Source organism: Mastomys coucha, unplaced genomic scaffold (assembly GCF_008632895.1).
Source record: "Mastomys coucha isolate ucsf_1 unplaced genomic scaffold, UCSF_Mcou_1 pScaffold13, whole genome shotgun sequence".
Classification (NCBI taxonomy): domain Eukaryota; kingdom Metazoa; phylum Chordata; class Mammalia; order Rodentia; family Muridae; genus Mastomys; species Mastomys coucha.
Window position 1 is genome coordinate 19,198,155 of NW_022196895.1, and position 6,286 is coordinate 19,204,440.

General features: G+C 39.2%; 1 protein-coding gene and 1 pseudogene across 9 annotated transcripts in view; both read right to left on the reverse strand.

Moving 5' to 3' along the window:
- Positions 1-6,286, reverse strand: part of Nol4 (nucleolar protein 4) — a 322,425-nt gene that overhangs the window by 161,163 nt on the left and 154,976 nt on the right. The window lies entirely within an intron of this gene.
- LOC116086905 lies at positions 23-935 on the reverse strand (annotated as a pseudogene).

A 6,286-nucleotide genomic window follows, 5' to 3' on the forward strand; every position in this document is an offset into this window, starting at 1 on the left:
TTACATTACAAAGGTTTGTTTGTTTGTTTTTTAACATACGAAGCTGTTTAATAAGGTTTTAAGTAATTTAGAACACCAGTTTGTGAGGATACATCCCGTTCGTCAGGGAGAACTGAGATCGCAGGTAGCCCTGGAGCTGGGAAACAGCTTTAATCTTTGGCAAAATCTGCGAGTCCACAGTTTTCTGATCAGCCTTTCGCTGCTCTGTAATCTCGTATTTCTCCGTCTCTGTGTCGAAGATCTCGCCCTCCTGATGCCCGGAGCTTGCGCAGCTGCTGCTTCTTGAAATAAGCGTCAGTCAGGTGTTGAAGTGGCAATGGCAAACTTCTGGTGTGTTCTGCAAAGAGGAACTCTGTTGATGGCAAGAGGTCCAGTCACAAGTAGCAAACCACTGCCCAGCTGCTTCCGGAAAACCACTCTCTTGCCCCTGTGGCGCCCAGTGAGTATGATCAAGACAGTCCCGGGAATGATGCTGGAGCGCAGCCTTCTCACGTGCTGACTGAAGGGCTTTTTGCTGTGGCTCAGCCACTTCCGAGGCACATCTTCAGTAGGATGATAATACCTAGGCATTTTTCGAAGCTTCACCACCCGGGTGCCACCATTCTTGTCCCCACCAACTGTTTTCGTGACAGTAGCAAGGACCTTCTCCTTTTTCTTCTTCTTTTCAACCTTGGTCTTGGCAGCTGAGTATTTCCTTTTGTACAAGGCCTTTCTAGAATACATAGTAAATCGGGAGTACCTGCCAATTCCTCTAACCAGGACAGGGTTTCGGCTGCAATGGGGCCTCCCCTTCCTGGGCTTTTTAACCTTAGGGTTACCCTTTTTGGCTGCACCAGTAGCCCCGGGACCAGAGGCACCACCATCCTTCTTGGCCACAGGTTTTTTCTCCTTGTATCAGGCTTTGCCTTTTCACCTGCCATCTTGCAAGACGGGAAAGAGAACTAAGGCAGCTGCTTCCGATCTATAAGCAATCCAAAGGTTTTTGTTTTTGTTTTTTTTAATTTTAATTAGTTTTTAAGTCATTTAGTTTATTTTTTACTGAAGATTTCAAAAATGATAATTTAAAAAAGGATTGTGCGTATGCTTGTGTGCTGTGTGGAGGTGTGGACATACAAGTAGTGTTCCCATGGAGGCCAGAGGAAGGCCTTGGTTCCCATGGAGCTGGAGTTAGCAACAGTTGCAAATTGCCTGATTTCGGTGCTGGGAAATGAACTGGATCCTATGCAAGAGGCTCTTAGCCTCAGAGACATCTCCTTGACATGCTTACTAAGTTTAACCCATTTCTGTTTCACATAGTCGCCAGCACAGGGAAGAACACACTTCTGCCAGTTTAAACTTGCTTTTGTGTGTTGCTTAGTCTTCACCCTCCTTGCCTGTGTTCTTTTGTTTCACTAACTTTTCTCACAGTGAGTTGCTTGGGCTTCTTCCCCTTTTCTTTCCACGTACAGTCCTAACATTTGCTTTGTAGTACTTCCTCATTTCATGGAGCACTTTAAAATTAGAACAGTTCGGTCTAAGCTAGCAACAGCTTAGCTTTAAGAACAATACCTCTATTCCTTACAGGCGCCCTTGCCAAGTTCATTGTTCCATGGTATATCTGTTATACACTTCACACATATTAATACTTGATTTATAGATATTTTTGCATTTTGCCATTTCAGTCCCATAAAAGGTAAGAGTGGCCCAACTGACAATAGCACAGCTTACTATATTTTGCAACATTGTACCTAATGTTATTGGACCATTTGCACTCTGTTGCAATGTTACATTTTATCACTAAAATCTGAAGGACTTCCATGACATTTCTTTTAGGCAGACAGGAAAATAAACTCAATTTGGTTTTCATTGTCTGATAGCATTCTCAATTTGTCCTTTGTTTTTGAAGGAAAATTTTCCTGAACCTAGTGTGTGGGGGGGGTATGTCTTCTGATTCTGATATGTCTTTGAATATATCACTCAGCTGCCACAGGCCCCAGAGGGTCCTGTAGACAAGGGCACTCTGAACCTTGCGGTGGCTCCCAGAGACAGAACAAGTTTCCTTCCTTCTCATCTTCTTCTGCTACTCTGACCTTCAGTGGCTTGATGGAACTGGTCTCACTGAAGGTCTCTTTGAAGTGACCCTAGTTAGAGTTGACCTAAGATTTGGACATTTGTATCCATTATTTCTTTAAATAAAGATCTGCCTACTTTCTCTCTTATTATTCTTCAAATTCCATCTTCAGCATATTGGTCTGCTTGACGATGCCTGGTTTGTTCTTTACAAAGTCTGTCCTAATTTTCATTTTTTTTTTTTTATAAATTCAATGACAGTTATAGGACCTGTCTCCATGCTCACTGATTTTTTTTTTTTTTTTGGTTGAATCAGACACTGTCATTGTATTTGGGGGGTGCTGCATTTCATCTTGGTCATTATCATCATCTCTATGTTTTAAAAATATTCCCATTTTTTTCATACAGTGATTTCGGAATTTCATCACTGGTCTATGTGTAGTCTCCTTGAGCTCATAATTCATTTTTTACACCAATGTTCCAAGCCTTCTGTCAGGAACTTCAGGGGCAAGATTTTGTTTGTTTATTTGACTGAACCACACTTCCTCATATTATTGTATGCATTTCAGCTTTTTTTTTTTTTTAAAGTACCCATCTGTGTCAGTCTCTGTGAACTGGATTTTTACAAGAAACTACATCTATTAATCATCTCAGCTATAAAGTCTTAGACCTTTCAAATACTTTATGTATCTCAGACCTTTCAAATATTTTATGTAAGACTATCCTCTTTGATCTTATGTAGGCACTTTCAAATGTCCTCAAATATAAAAGCAGCTTATTCATTTCTCCCAAGAGCTCAGAGGCTGGCATTTGCCCTGGCATCAGCCTGTGGAACTGCAGAATTTCGGTTGCTCTAATGTGTCATGCATGGGCCCTTGATTTTCAGTGGTTTCCCAACTATACCACTATAGAGTCCACCTTTGAATAAGGCTAAATGCTAGCCACCCCATCAGAAACCTGTAAGGTATTTCAATTATGAAAGCCACAGTTCATTTCTTTCTATTTTGAGGAAGGGGTAATTCCTATAGGAGAGGATTCCTCCTGTGTGCATCCGACTAGCTTCCTCCTAGGAAGGAAGATGTACATACAGATTTCTAGGGCCTTCCTATGATCCTTCACTGATTTGCATTATACTATTTTCTACCATGCTGCTTAAAATCCTGAAAAAATGTATCCCCATATGTACACTGCTCTTGGCTTGAGGCTTTCAAGAGAGAATGGGGAGTCAGTCTGTGTGCTTCATTGTAGCTGAACTATCTGCAGTGTTGTCCGCTCATAATTGCTTACTGGGAATGGATATTTAAAAGGCCTGGGCATATTCCTTTTGTGTCAGTTACACTTGGTGCTGTTTATCATGAGGTATTGAGGTAGTTTTAGAGTCCTGATTAACACTGACACATATTTCTGAAAAGTTTAAAAACAGATCATTGGAAGGCTAATATGGCCTTGTTGTAATCCAATACAAAGGATTTATATATCTGAGAGCTCTGAAGACCCCTGTGAAATTTATATTCATGCGAACATGATCATATTTGCATTCTCTCTTCCCCCAAAATTCAAACATATATGCAGATGTATAGTCACAAAAATTGAAAAATTTAAACATTATTATCCTGTGCTCAATTTCTTTCAAAAAATTAATAAGACATCTCTCTTCAAGAAACTACAACATTATTACTACCCTATTTGGGGATCAAAAATTAATTATAGATAAAACCAAAAGTCTTTCTTTTTCTGTACCTGCCAATATAGTGAAATTGCCCAAGCTCTCAATTAGATCTTTTTTTTTAATATGAATATGCCTGTGGATAGATGCCCATTAATGGCATTTGTCTTACCCTAAAAGATTTGTAAGGTGTATTTATTAATAATAGTAATAAAAACAGTCACAAAATTAGCTATATTATATTCCAGTTAATTTAAAAGATTATGTGATTTGGTGCATTGGGTGTCTATAGAACATTCCACAGAGGAAACTACTCGAATGTTTCTTTAGTGTAACAATCATGCCTTCTGCATCTCAATTCTAATTGCACATTGCCATGGAGATAGCAAGTGGAGATAAAATACCACTCATAAAAACCAGTATTAATTACGACAGTATGAGTTATTAATAGCTTTGCCTACTTTCCTTTATATTTAATATTCTGTGAAATTCTGTGTGTACTTTTAACAGTGCAGAGCACAATTTCAGGAGCTATGAGTGGCATGTACTTACTGATTTTGGCTACCAAAATTTTTACAAAGAATTTTCCTTCTAATCTGTCCCTGGCCCTGCTGTTTATACCATGAGCTGGCCTCCCTGACGCTGTGCCTTCCCGGGATCTACACTCGGAATGCTCCACATTCATGTCAGTTCCAGTGGCCTGGTTTTCCTCACTTCTCATTGTTCTTGCTGCTTTGTCCTACTTACAAGGCCTCCATCCCTTTAAGATTATTTGATACTCTCATGTATAAGGTGACCTTCACTTGGAACCCTGGAGAGTGTTTCTATCTGTGTAAAATGACATCTCTATATTTTTATATCTGTGTATATTTGCCCTGCTAATTGTCTTCAGTGTGGAGAACATCACAACCAAACTGAAGTAGCCTGAGTACAAAACCTGAGTACAAAAAAAGAATGTATTTCATTATTGTATACTACAGTTTCTATCATTACTAAAATTACAAACATACATACATTGATAATGAATGTCATTAAATGAAAGGAAAACTGGTGCTTTAAAGAATAAAATTAATGTTTACTCAGCTATCAATGTCTGCATTTTTCTCAGCTCCATCCCACAGCCTCCACTTTCTGTGCATCTTTTGTTTCTAACCTAGAAAGTATAGGAATAGATTTTCCTCTTCCAACATCTACCTTCTCCATCAATTCTCCATCAAATGCCAACTCCATCCTTTAGTGATTTCCCATCTACTTGAGGGTAAATATCAAATTTTAATACTGGCAAAATAAGTGCTAGCAGTCACTAAGGATATTAGTGATACACGTTGCTATACACTTGGTGCACACACAGCCTCTGCATACATATAACTCACGAAGGTGCACACGCCAGACACTCAGCATCACTTAATCGTCATGGCAACTCTTTCAAATGTTGTCTTCACTCTGTGAAGTGTGCCTAGTTAGAAGCCCTGCCTTTCTTCATTTTCAGCTTTCTGTTCAGTGTGTGCCAAAGAGTCATAACATTATTATTAAAGTCACTAGTAGTTCTCTGAACATAATTTATCTTCTTTTGGTCTATGTATCACAGGTTCTTATGAATACACTTTCTCTCTTCCTTTCCCTTCCTTCCCCCTTCATCTCCACCCTGTCTCTCTTTCCCTTCCTGATATCTGCTTCTGCAGGTCTTTTCTTGTCTATTCCTGGTTACTCCTTTTGGGCAGTGCTTGATTGCAAGAATCTTTCTCCATTGCTCTCGATGGTATTTACTGAAGCAAGTATATATGGCTGAACCCAGAGCTTGCTAACTTCATTAGTCCAGCTTGCCACCAGGCATACCTAATATTTTTGTAATTTGGGACATCTAAACTCAGGTCACAGCACTTCTGTGGCAATTGCTTTATCTACTGAGTCATCACCTAGTCAGTTAAACACATTTTTAATACTATTGTTTCTCATAGTTTGGAACTTAAACCATATTGCCATCCCTCTTAAAATATAAATTAAGTAAAACATAAGAAGATTAGCGAAATGTTTTACTTTCTTTTCCTATTTGGATTCTTGAATTATTTCAAGCTCCCAGACTAGTGCCTGGTATTAATGCTTACTAGTTAGATTTTTATTGTTTGTAGAGGCAATGGACACATGTAGGTATTAGATTATATATATATATATATATATGTATATATATATATATACATGTAGGTATGCATATATATATATATGCATATGAATTTCAGCTGGTATAAGTGGTTGGGAAGGATTAGGAGGTGTGGCCTTGTTGTAAGATATGTGTCACTGGGGCAAAGTTTGAGGTTTGAAATGACTATGTCAGTCATGCATTCTATCGTGGATCAAGATGTGAGCTCCTAAATATTGCTCTAGCACCATGACCGCCAGCCTGCTGCTATGCGTCCCACCGTGGTAGTCATGAACTTTAACCCTCTGCAGTTGCGAAGCCCAAATTCTTTTGTAAATTGCCTTGGCCATGGTGTTTGTTCACAGCAATAGAAAGGTAACTATGAGCACAAATAAGCAAGGGGGGGCAGCGGGGGTTTGTTCCTGTTGTTTTGG